Below are 13,917 nucleotides of genomic sequence, written 5' to 3' on the forward strand. Positions count from 1 at the left end.
CTTGCCGTGATAAAAGGAACTATGAATTCTGCTGTCTACCAAGAGATCCTGAAGGAGAATGTCCGACCATCTGTTCGTGTACTCAAGCTGAAACGAACTTGGGTTCTGCAGCAGGACAATGATCCTAAACACACCAGCAAGTCCACCACCGAATGGCTGAAGAAAAACAAAATGAAGACTTTGGAGTGGCCTAGCCAAAGTCCTGACCTGAATCCTATTGAGATGTTGTGGTATGACCTTAAAAAGGCCGTTCATGCTCGAAAACCCTCTAATGTAACTGAATTAGGACAATTCTGCAAAGATGAGTGGGCCAAAATTCCTCCAGGACGCTGTAAAAGCCTCATTGCACGTTATCGCAAACGCTTGGTTGCAGTTGTTGCTGCTAAGGGTGGCCCAACCAGTTATTAGGTTTAGGGGGCAATCACTTTTTCACACAGGGCCATGATGGTTTGGATTTTTTTTCACCTTTAATAATAAACACCTTCATTTACAAATTGCATTTTGTGTTTACTTGTGTTGTCCTTGACTATTGTTTAAATTGGTTTGATGTTCCGAAACACTTAAGTGTGACAAACATGCAAAGGAACAGGAAATGAGGAAGGGGGCAAACACTTTTTCACACCACTGTATGTTGACCTGCCATGCAGCTTGTTGGCAAGCGTACCTCAAAGACCCACACCAAAGAACAAAGCGGACCTCTCCTTGCTCCTCATCAGCTGGCATCTCCAACCCCACTAGACCTTCAGTCCTCTCTGAAACCTGCTCTGAGACGAATGAAGGCGTACAATTAGGTGTGTCACAGCCAAGTGCTTCCGGGCACTCTGCTAGCAGTACACCCACATCCGATTATAGCAGGCAAATGTGCCTGCCCCAGCTGCTGGACCGGCGAAAGAAGTTCACTCCCAGCCATCCACATGCCCAGCGGTTGAATGCTAGCTTGGCTAAATTGCTAGCACTTCAACTGCTGCCTTTTCAGTTGGTAGACTCGGCCCCCTTCCGTGAGTTTGTACAATGTGCGGTTCATCATTGGCAGGTCCCCAAACGCCACTTTTTCTAACGGAAGGCGATTCCGGCTCTCTACCGGCATGTGGAAGGCAATGTCCTTGCCTCGCTGGACAGGGCGGTCAGCAGTAAGGTGCATATTACCGCTGACTCATGGTCCAGCAGGCATGGACAGGGACGTTACCTGTCTTTCACAGCCCATTGGGTCACTCTTCTGGCAGCTGGGAAGGATGCAGGACAAGGTGCAGTAGTGTTGGAGGTTGTTTCGCCACCACGCCTCCAAAATGCTACTATTGGTTGTGACACACCTCTCTCCTCCACCCCCTCCTCTTCTTCTTCCTCCATGGCCTCTTCCAGTGCTCTGTCCTCAGAACCAGCAGTGCTCCGTAGGCGTTCCAGGGGCTACGCAAGTATGCAGGCAAAACGATGCCATGCCGTGCTTGCGCTGGTTTGTTTGGGGGAGCCACACTGGGGCGGATGTTTTGTCAGCTCTGCAAGGGAAGGCCGAGAGGTGGTTGACGCCACGCTAGCTTAAGCCAGGAATGGTGGTTTGTGACAATGGCACCAACCTCCTCTCCGCCCTCCGACAGGGACAACTTACCCATGTGCCCTGTGTAGCTCACGTCCTTAACCTGGTGGTGCAGCGGTTCTTGGGCAGGTACCCCGGCTTACAGGATGTCCTGAAGCAGGCCAGGAAAGTCTGTGTGCATTTCTGCCGATCATTTAATGCCTGTGCTCGGCTGGCTGAGCTCCAAAAGGAGTTGAACCTGCCCAAGAACCGCCTTATATGTGACATGCCCACCAGGTGGAACTCAACGTTGGCCATGCTGCAGCGGCTGCACACGCAGCAGAGGGCCATCAATGAGTACCTGTGCGACTACGGCACCAGGACAGGGTCAGGAGAGCTCGGTTTTTTCTCACCACGCCAGTGGGGCATGATCAGTGATGCATGCACTGTCCTGTCACTGTTTGAGGAGACCACAAGGATGGTGAGCAGTGACAGTGCATGCATCAGTGACACTGTACCTCTTGTCCACCTCTTGGAGCATACGCTGCGTGGAATAATGGACAGGGCACTTGAGGCAGAACAGAGGCAGGAAGAGGAGGACTTCCTTGCCTCTCAAGGCCCCCTTTATCCAGACAGTGTTTCTGCTGTGCCACCCATCACACAGTAAGAGGATGAGGAGGAGGAGAAAGAGGAGGAGGAGGATGATTGTGTCAGCATGGAGGTGGAGGCTGGCATTCAGCATCAGCAGCAGCAGTCTTGTAGGGATGATTTACAGTCCCAAGAAACACATGGACTTGTACGTGGCTGGGAGGAGGTAGCTGCGGATCATGTTGTCCTTAGTGACCCAGAGGACTCCGGACCGAATGCCTCAGCTAACCTACGCTGCATGGCCTCCCTGATCCTGCAAAGCCTGCGGAAGGATCCTCGTATTCTTTGGATCAAGGAGAGGGACCATTACTGGCTGGCCACTCTCCTTGATCCACGGTACAAGGGTAAGGTTGCCAACCTTATCTTGCAATCGCAGAGGGAGCAGAGGATGAGACATCTGCGGGAGGCCTTGCAGAAAGGTCTGTGCAACGCGTTTCCAGAGACTGGGAGGTTACAAACTCCTGGTCCTGGACAACGTGTTGCTGAGGCATCGGTCAGAAGGAGCGGTGGAGAAGGTGGCCGTCTGACTGATGCTTTCAGACAATTTTTTAGTCCGCAGCCCCAAGGTATGATCGGTTCCAGCAACCATCGCCAGCGTCTGATTTACATGGTGCAGGAATACCTAGGGGTAAGGTCAGACTTGGACACCTTTCCCACCGAAAATCCTCTGGCTTACTGGGTCTTGAGGATGGATCACTGGCCAGAGCTTGCACAGTATGCAATTGAGCTACTGGCCTGTCCTGCATCCAGCGTTCTTTCGGAACGCACCTTCAGTGCTGCTGGTGGCTTTGTTACCGATCACAGGGTGCGCCTGTCCACCGAATCAGTTGATCGACTGACCTTCATCAAGATGAATCAGTCTTGGATCACCCACAGCTACCAAGCACCTGAAGCTGATGTAACCGAATAATTTTTTTTTAAATATCACATCCCTTCAAGACTGCCTATGCTGATGCTGAGTGACTTTCCTGTTATGTTGATTGTCTATCCTCTTCCTCCTCCGCTGATATTTTGGAAGAACATTTCTGGTTCTGAGTGATGCCATCAGCCCAATTTTTCTGCCCCTGTTTAACAGGGGCGTTTAATTACAATTTTTGATGCAATGCTTTGCAGCAGGGCTAATTCCTGCAATAAAAATAGAGTATATGGGAGAGGTTGCAGTGTGGTGGCACTAGTGCCTAAGGCCCAATTTTTCTGCCCCTGTTTAACAGGGGCGTTTAAGTACAATTTTTGATGCAATGCTTTGCAGCAGGGCTAATTCCTGCAATAAAACTAGAGTATATGGGAGAGGTTGCAGTGTGGTGGCACCAGCACCAGTGCCTAAGGCCCAATTTTTCTGCCCCTGTTTAACAGGGGCGTTTAAGTACAATTTTTGATACAATGCTTTGCAGCAGGGCTAATTCCTGCAATAAAAATAGAGTATATGGGAGAGGTTGCAGTGTTGTGGCACCAGCACCAGTGCCTAAGGCCCAATTTTTCTGCCCCTGTTTAACAGGGACATGTAATTACAATTCTTGATATAATATTTCACAGGAGGGCCCGTTCCTGTGCCCACCCAGAGTAACTGTGAGGACTTATAGTGTTGTGGCACCAGCACCACAACCACCAAAGGTCAATTTTTCTACCACTGTTCAACAATGGCATGTAATTACAATTCTTGATATAATTGTTCACAGCAGGGCGCTCCAGCGCCCACCAAGAGTCACTTTGAGGGCTTACAATGTTGTGGCAAAACCAACACCTTGTTCCGCCATTTCTGCAGAGCATATAGGGCAGGCCCCTACTTTCAAACATCCAACTTACAAACATCTCCTACTTGCAAACGGAAGGAGACAACAGCAAGTGAGATGAAAAAAGATGTACGACAAAACTAATTATACAGGGGTGATAACCCTTCCCTATGTTTTCCAAAAAGCTTAAAAATAGTTTTTTTGACTGGAGCTACACTTTAAAAATGTACCAGTTGAAAATTACAAACAGATTCAACTTAACACAACAAACCTACACAGTCCCTGTCTTGTTTGCACCGCGTGTATACTCCTGTTCTGAGTATATAGGGCCTGGGGGCCACACGCATTTCCTTTTTTTAATATGGGTACTGGGTTCCCCTTAATATGCGTACAAGACCCAAAGGGGCTGGTAATGGGCAGGGAGGGCTACCCATGCCCTTTTTCTCAATGATTTTCAACCATATTGCAGGAACCAGATATAACATTAAAACCGCAAGCAGTTTTAAATGATGTTATTTCTGTTTAATGTCATTTTGTGCAGGGACTGTTCTAAACACGGGAAACACGTGGCACTTCACAGGCATACTACAGACACCCCCCAGGCACCATATTTAAAGGAATATTTCACTTTTTTTTTCACGTTAATCGTCATTAAAATCAGTGCTCCTGCCAAAACGGCCATTTTTAAAAACATTTTAGGCATTGACCCATTTCCCCTGGGGCAGGAGCCAGGTCCCCAAACCCTTTTTAGGACAGCATCTTGCATATTAGCCGTTAAAATTAGCACTTTTAATTTCGAACGTTCGAGTCCCATAGACTTCAATGGGGTTCTAAAGTTCGTACGAATTTGGGGTCCGTTCGAAAGTTCTGGTGCGAACTGAACCGGGGGGTGTTCGGCTCATCCCTAGTTGTGTGACATGCTTTCTGCTCTTTGCAATTTTTTCATTCTTATATACATTGTTCCTTCCGGTCTTTTTATTTATTTTCATTCCCCCCCCCCCTTTTTTCTCCTTATTTTGTTTTCTCATACATATTCCCTCTCTTCCCTTTTTCTTCCTTTCTTCCTGACCCTATATCAGCATACTGTCAATGTGAATGTATATCTACACTTTAACCCTGAATAGTTCTGTGTTGATTAATTCATTATATCAAACAGTGTATGAGTCACAGTATTATACAATTTGTGCTGATTAAGGTCCTGTTTGAATGAATACACTACTCTTTTTTTGGTTTTTAATCATGTTTGTTGCTGTATTGGCTTTTTGATAATAATAAACTATTTTAATATAAGATATTTGCATTGTATTAGTGCCTACAAAGTCCCCAAGTCCCCATAGTCTTTGTGTTTTTCATATATTCATTACGGACGATGGCACTCCTAGATTTAGTATAAATGTTTGGGATAGCGACTTGTACCACTAAGTGATTGAGATATCCCCCTTATATTTTGTTTGTCGTAGCATTAATATTGTAGGCCCTTTACAAAATAATCTGGAGTGGGTGACTGGGGACAAAGAGAAGGCTGACTTATTAAATACTTTTCAGCTCTGTGTATACAAAGGAGCACGGGGGAGCTCATGTCTATAATGGGGGTGGTAGTGACGCAGCCCCAAATCCACAATGGCTCAAAAGTGATATGGTCCAGAAATATTTGGGCAGAATAAAGGTGGATAAAGCACCTGGACCTGATGGCATCCACCCACGGATCCTAAAAGAATTGAGCTCTGTAATTTCAAAGCCATTGTATCTAATTTTTAGGGACTCGTTAACGACAGGAATAGTACCACTGGATTGGCGCAGGGCCAATGTGGTACCTATATTTAAAAAGGGAACAAAGTCTTTACCAAGTAACTATAGGCCTGTTAGTTTAACTTCTATAGTTGGGAAGATACTGGAGGGATTAATAAAAGACCACATAGACGAGTTCTTGCAGGAAAAAAATATTTTAAGCAACAGACAGCATGGATTCATGAAAGACAGAAGTTGTCAGACAAACCTGATTTCTTTTTATGAGGTGGTAAGTAAAACCTTGGACAGAGGGGTGGTGGTGGACGTGGTATACTTGGATTTTGTGAAAGCGCTCGATACAGTTCTTGCACACATGTGTAAGGTAAAGTCTACAGGTTTGGAATTATCAATTTGTAAATGGATAGAAAACTGGCTAAAAGACAGAATTCAGAGTCGTGGTTAATGATTCTTACTCTGAATGGTCTAAGGTTATCAGTGGTGTACCCCAAGGTTCAGTGCTGGGACCCTTACTTTTTAATATCTTTTATAAATGATATTGGGTCTGGGGTCAAAAGTAACATTTCTGTCTTTGCAGATGACACCAAGTTATGCAGTGGAATAACCTCCTTACAGGATGTCTCCAATTTACAAGCCGACCTCAATGCTCTGTCTAATTGGGCGACTGTGTGGCAGATGAGGTTTAATGTTGATTAATGTAAAGTTATGCACTTGGGGGCTAAGAATATGCATGCATCATACATGCTAGGGGGAGTACAACTGGGGGAATCCATAGTGGAGAAGGATCTGGGGGTTTTGGTAGATCATAAGCTCAATAATAGCATGCAATGCCAAGCTGCGGTTTCCAAAGCGAGCAAAGTCCTTTCCTGTATTAAGAGAGGTATGTACTCCAGAGAGAGAGATATCATTTTGCCCCTGTTCAAATCATTAGTAAGACCTCATCTGGAATATGCCGTTCAGTTTTGGGCACCAGTTCTCAAAAAGGATATCGGGGAACTGGAGAAAGTGCAGAGAAGGGCAACCAAACTGATAAGAGGCATGGAGGAGCTCAGCTATGAGGAAAGATTAGAGGAACTGAATTTATTCTCTCTTGATAAGAGGAGATTAAGGGGGGATATGATCAACATGTACAAATATATAAGGGGTCCATATAGTGAACTTGGTGTTGAGTTATTCACTTTACAGTCAACAAAGAGGACAAGGGGGCACTCTTTACGTCTAGAGGAAAAGAGATTTCATCTCCAAATACGGAAAGGTTGCTTCACAGTAAGAGCTGTGAAAATGTGGAATAGACTCCTTGCAGAGGTGGTCCTGGCCAGCTCAGTGGATTTCTTTAAGAAGGGCCTGGATTATTTCCTAAATGTACATAATATAACTGGCTACTAACATTTATAGGTAAAGTTGATCCGGGGAAAATTTGATTACCTCTCGGGGGATCATGAAGGAATTTTTTCCCCTGCTTTAGCAAATTGGATCATGCTCTGCTGGGGTTTTTTGCCTTCCTCTGGATCAACTGTGGGTATAGAATTGGGTATATGGGATTGTATGATATTAATATTTTTTTTTTTTTTTTTTTTTGTGGTTGAACTTGATGGACATGTGTCTTTTTTCAATCTGACTAACTATGTAACTATGTAATATTGGTCTGCTTCCATTTTATCGTCAGTCTTTTGGGTCTGGTCTTTATCATATAGGTATTTAAATGTTAGCTTTCTGGTGAACAGATACAATTCTTTCACTATAGTCAATTTGTCCACGGTCTGGTATGGTGAAAAATTAAGACTCAGGCCTAAAACCTGTTCCTCTTCCCTAGTAAGGGTATATGACAGTGATGGCGAACCTTGGCACCCCAGATGTTTTGGAACTACATTTCCCATGATGCTCACCTACACTGCAGAGTGAATGAGCATCATGGGAAATGTAGTTCCAAAGCATCTGGGGTGCCAAGGTTCGCCATCACTGGTATATGAGCACAGGTTCAGGACACTGAGTTGTTCTAATCCGGCTCTGGTGGACCAAAGTATTGTCCCATAGTTAGCCCCCCCCCCCAAGTTCTGAGTTAAAATATTTACATTTAAATGATTCCCAAAAATTGCTGGTAAAGATACTTCTCAATTGGATACGGACTCCACCTTGTTTTTAGTGCTTATAGTGATTTCTGACAATGTGCCATATTTAATTAGTGAGCTTTGGGTAGTGTTCACTTTTTTAGAATTTTTTTTGTGTGTTTCTCCATTAGAAGACTTTTTTGGGGAAAATGTTTGTTTGTGTGCCGCCACCTCTCTTACCTGTACTATACCCACCACCAGTATTGTGATGCGTGCGTGATCATTGAGTGTCCGAATGATTGGCAAACTTTGTGCTGTGTATTGTGACTCAGAATGTTGTGAAGCGACTTATCCCTTGTGAGACCTCTATGCCTGGCCTGTATAAGATATAATTAATGAGGACAATCCTCATCAGATAGTTTGAACTCAAGAAATACCGATTCCATCCACAGGGGTGCTTTTAATCTGAACATAATTTTACAGCAGATGAAAGGATACAAACAGATGAATAGGAATTACAGACCAGTTAACCTAACATCAATAGTATGTAAACTCTTGGAGTGGATGATAAGGGACTATATACAAGATTTTAGTAATGCAAACTTTATCATTAGCAGAAATCAGAATGGATTCATGAAGAATCGTTCTTGCCAAACCAATCTACTAACCTTCTATGAGAAGGTGAGTTGCCAGCTAGATAAAGGAAGGCCTGTAGATGTGGTGTATCTGGATTTTGCAAAAGCATTTGACACAGCTCCCCATAAACATTTACTGTACAAAATAAGGTCTGTTGGCATGGACCATAGGGTGAGTACATGAATTGAAAACTGGCTACAAGGGCGAGTTCAGAGGGTGGTGATAAATGGGGAGTACTTGGAATGATCAGGGGTGGGTAGTGGGAGCCCCAGGGTTCTGTGCTGGGACCAATCCTATTTAATATGTTCATAAACAACCTGGAGGATGGGGTAAACAGTTTGAGCTCTGTATTTGCGGACGATACTAAGCTAAGCAGGGCAATAACTTCTCCACAGGACGTGGAATTCTTGCAAAAAGATCTGAACAAATTAATGGGGTGGGAAACTACATGGCAAATGAGGTTCACTGTAGAAAAATGTAAAACAATGCATTATGGTGGCAAAAATATGAATGCAATCTATACACTGGGGAGAACCTCTGAGGGAATCTAGGATGGAAAATGACCTAGGGGTCCTAGTAGATGATAGGCTTATTAATGGCAAGCAATGCCAAGCTGCTGCTAACAAAGCAAACAGAATATTGGCATGCAGTAAAAAGGGGATCAACTCCAGAGATAAAACGATAATTCTCCCGCTCTACAAGACTCTAGTCTGGACGCACCTGGAGTATGCTGTCCAGTTCTGGGCACCAGTCCTCAGGAAAGATGTACTGGAAATGGAGCTAGTACAAAGAAGGGCAACAAAGTTAATAAAGGGTCTGGAGGCTATTAGTTATGAGGAAAGGTTGCGAGCACTGAACTTATTTTCCCTGAAGAAGAGACGCTTGAGAGGGGATATGATTTCAATATACAAATACCATACTGGTGACACCGCAAAAGGGAGTTTAACAAGACTCATGGCCACTCATTAAAATTAGAAGAAAAGAGGTTTAACCTTACACTACATAGAGGATTCTTTACTGTAAAAGTGGCAAGGATGTGGAATTCCCTTCCACAGGTGGTGGTTTCAGCAGGGGGCTTTGATAGGTTCAAGAAACTATTAGATAAGCACCTGAACGACCGCAACATACAGGGGTATACAATGTAATACTGACTATATAATTACACACATAGGTTGGACTTGATGGACTCTTTTTTTCAACCTCACCTACTGTATGTAACTATGTAGGGTGTGGTATTTATATGGTCAAAAGATGATATTGTCTGTAGCTTACAATGCAGAATGCATGTGCCCTGCTGCATGTGGCTTGTAGCTGCATCCATGACACAGAAAGTACAATCACAGGAAGAAGAGTGGAGCATTACATACAAAGGAAATGTGTCATAACATAAGGGAAAAGAACATAGTAAACAAGTGCATTACCACAAAAGATCACTAGATGGCAGCATGTGAATTAAATATAAACGTCCATGGAAAATGGTTAGGAAAACAATCTATATCAATTCTATGCCCCATTGGGGCAGCACACTCCCCGTCCAGCATGGTAAATGTCACTATATACATCAGAACGGTAGTTATGCAACTGCAAATAACAAACAGTGTAATTTGCTAGATGTCTTAAAGACCTGAAAGTCATAAAAAGAACATGCATATAATTCAATAACAATAACTCTTAATTCAAAGCTTCAAGTTATATCAACTAAAGTTCAAGACACTTTCTCCTTGAAGTCACAGGTAGGATCCAGCAGCATAGGCACATATGTTAATTCTCCAAAGGGTAACAACAGAATAAGTTCAGTGATAGGTCTGATGAAAGTCTTTACAGTCCCTTGTCTTGCAACTTTCATCTCCACCTTATGTACCTTACCGCCATCACTAGGAACGCTCTTTTCAATAAGTCTCATGCGCTATTCGATTCTTTCAGCTTGCTGGTCCTTAAGCAGAACGAGATCTCCAACCTGTATGTTAGGGTTCAGTCATTGCCATTTCCTGCATCCTTGCAGAGTAGAAAGATACTTCATCTTCCAAAGATTCCAGAAGAAGTTGGCGAGGTGTTCTACTCGTTTCCACGGGTCATCGCACAGATTTCCTGCTTTAAAGTTTTCAGGTAGAACAGGAACAGACCCAAGCTTCTGAGTAAGAAGAGTAGCTGGGGTAAGGATAGTTGGGGTCTCTGAATCTTTGTTAGGTTCTAGAAGACAGAAGACTAGGGATGGCCAAACTGTTCGCCCGGCAGTTGTTTCATGGCAAATTTTGCGTGTTCGCGATTCGCCCAATCGGCGGACTATTGCTGCTGTTCGCCCGGCGGACATATGTGTTTACAGTGTGAAAGAACTTTGACCCATGATGACACACCCATCATGGGGTACAGGACAGCCAATTGAGACATTTCAGCACATGGACAATTGGACATCCCCCCTACCTTATAAATAGACCTGATCTGGCGGCCATTTTACATTCTGTCTTATGTCATTATAGGGAGAGGTTGCTGTGTGGAGCAGGGAGAGACTGTAGTGACACAAATCGCTAGCTATTAGGTCCACAAAAGTCCTTTTAAGGACTGGTATGGTATAGGTGTAGTACAGTATATAGGGTTCAGTGTACTGCTCTGCTGGTGATTGCAGCAGCCTGTCTTTTGTTAGTGCACAGAGGGACAGGAGGCTGTGTGCAGCAGGGACAGTCAGTTTAATCACTAGCTATTATTATTAGGTCCACAAAGGTCCTTTTAAGGACTGGTATAGGTGTACAGTATATAGGGTTGTACACGTATAATATACTTTCTTCCAAATATAGAAAAAACATTAAACTTGACTGTTGCCCTACTCTGCAGCAGTTCTTTATCAGTATAGGGAATGAGGTACAGTCTGCAAATCACTAGCTACTAGGTCCACAAAGGTCCTTGTAAGGACTGGTATAGGTGTACTATTTGATGTGCAGTATATAAGTGTGTAATACTCATATAAAATACTTGCACATATAGAAAGCATAGTATAGTGCATTTCCACTGTGCAGCATTGTGACTGCTGAGCGGTTCTGCAGCGATACTACAAAGAGTGACAAACGCAATAAAAAAAAAGTATTATAACTGGTGTGATAGACCAGTGGCCCCCAAAAACAACAGATTAAAGTGGGGTGTTACAGTGGTGTGAAAAAGTGTTTGCCCCCTTCCTCATTTCCTGTTCCTTTGCATGTTTGTCACACTTAAGTGTTTCGGAACATCAAACCAATTTAAACAATAGTCAAGGACAACACAAGTAAACACAAAATGCAATTTGTAAATGAAGGTGTTTATTATTAAAGGTGAAAAAAATCCAAACCATCATGGCCCTGTGTGAAAAAGTGATTGCCCCCCTTGTTAAAACATACTATAACTGTGGTTGTCCACACCTGAGTTCAATTTCTCTAGCCACACCCAGGCCTGATTATTGCCACACCTGTTCACAATCAAGGCATCACTTAAATAGGAGCTGCTTGACACAGTAAGGTCCACCAGAAGATCCTTAAAAGCTACACATCATGCCGAGACCCAAAGAAATTCAGGAACAATTGAGAAAGAAAGTAATTGAGATCTATCAGTCTGGAAAGGGTTATAAAGCCATTTCCAAAGCTTTGGGAATCCAGCGAACCACAGTGAGAGCCATTATCCACAAATGGCGAAGACATGGAACAGTGGTGAACCTTCCCAGGAGTGGCCCCAAGAGCGCAGCGACGACTCATCCAAGAGGTCACAAAAGACCCCACAACAACATCCAAGGAACTGCAGGCCTCACTTGCCTCAGTTAAGGTCAGCGTTCATGCCTCCACCATCAGGAAAAGACTGGGCAAAAATGGCCTGCATGGCAGAGTTCCAAGGAGAAAACCACTGCTGAGCAAAAAGAACATCAAAGCTCGTCTCAATTTCTCCACAACACATCTTGATGATCCCCAAGACTTTTGGGACAACATTCTGTGGACCGATGAGACAAAAGTGGAATTTTTTGGAAGGTGTGTGTCCAAGTATATCTGGCGTAGAAGGAACAATGCATTTCATAAAAAGAACATTATACCAACAGTAAAATATGGTGGTGGTAGTGTGATGGTCTGGGGCTGTTTTGCTGCTTCAGGACCTGGAAGACTTGCCGTGATAAAAGGAACTATGAATTCTGCTGTCTACCAAGAGATCCTGAAGGAGAATGTCCGACCATCTGTTCGTGTACTCAAGCTGAAACGAACTTGGGTTCTGCAGCAGGACAATGATCCTAAACACACCAGCAAGTCCACCACCGAATGGCTGAAGAAAAACAAAATGAAGACTTTGGAGTGGCCTAGCCAAAGTCCTGACCTGAATCCTATTGAGATGTTGTGGTATGACCTTAAAAAGGCCGTTCATGCTCGAAAACCCTCTAATGTAACTGAATTAGGACAATTCTGCAAAGATGAGTGGGCCAAAATTCCTCCAGGACGCTGTAAAAGCCTCATTGCACGTTATCGCAAACGCTTGGTTGCAGTTGTTGCTGCTAAGGGTGGCCCAACCAGTTATTAGGTTTAGGGGGCAATCACTTTTTCACACAGGGCCATGATGGTTTGGATTTTTTTTCACCTTTAATAATAAATACCTTCATTTACAAATTGCATTTTGTGTTTACTTGTGTTGTCCTTGACTATTGTTTAAATTGGTTTGATGTTCCGAAACACTTAAGTGTGACAAACATGCAAAGGAACAGGAAATGAGGAAGGGGGCAAACACTTTTTCACACCACTGTATATACCTTCTTCCACATACATACTGCAATTCTCTAGAGACTTTTGTCACAGGGTCATTTAAAAAATGACAGGCAGAGCAAGAGGCAGGCCCTTCCGCAGGGGTGGTAGGGGTAGGCCAGGAGCAACAGACTTGAGCCAAAGTGGCAAATTGCAGAAGGTGCGTGCGATTACGTCAAAGGACGCACCAGACTTGGTTGAGTGGCTCACTCAGCCTTACTCTTCTGCACCCTCCTCATCCTCTCGATCTGCACCCTCTTCTTCACTCTCTGCTATGTGCACCCCCAAAGACACTACCACCAACACCACCACCACCATATACCTTCCGCTTGAGCCACAGGAATTATTTTCTGATCCATATCAAGACATTTCCGATGCGCAGCCACTCTTGGCATTGGATCAGGAAGAGGAGGTAGCAACAACCACCGCTCAGCAGTCTGACGACAGTACCCAGATCAGCCCAAGGAGGAGGTTTGTCCCCGCTGTTGCTGCCTACTCCGAGATCTCTAATTATAGTGGTGGGGAAGGTGACATCAATGATGACGTGTCTAGTGATGCCACGTGGGTGCCCACAAGAGAGGAAGAGGAGGGGAGTTCAGAGGGTGATATGGACCAGCAGATAGGGAGGAGAAGCAGGAAGAACTTAGATTGCACAGGAGGGACAAAGCAGAATGCGAATGTATCAGGCGCAAGGCATCAACCATGTACGGTCACATCTGGCGGTCCCAGTACGCCGGCACATGGCTCCGCAGTGTGGGCTTTTTTTAACATGTCCGCTAATGACAATAGTGTTGCCATCTGCAATCTTTGCAGTCAACGCATAAGTCGCGTTAAGCCCAACACTTACCTAGGGACGACCG

Source organism: Lithobates pipiens, unplaced genomic scaffold, assembly GCF_037356315.1.
Source record: "Lithobates pipiens isolate NorthernLeopardFrog02 unplaced genomic scaffold, aLitPip1_a1.2 Scaffold_27, whole genome shotgun sequence".
Taxonomy (NCBI): domain Eukaryota; kingdom Metazoa; phylum Chordata; class Amphibia; order Anura; family Ranidae; genus Lithobates; species Lithobates pipiens.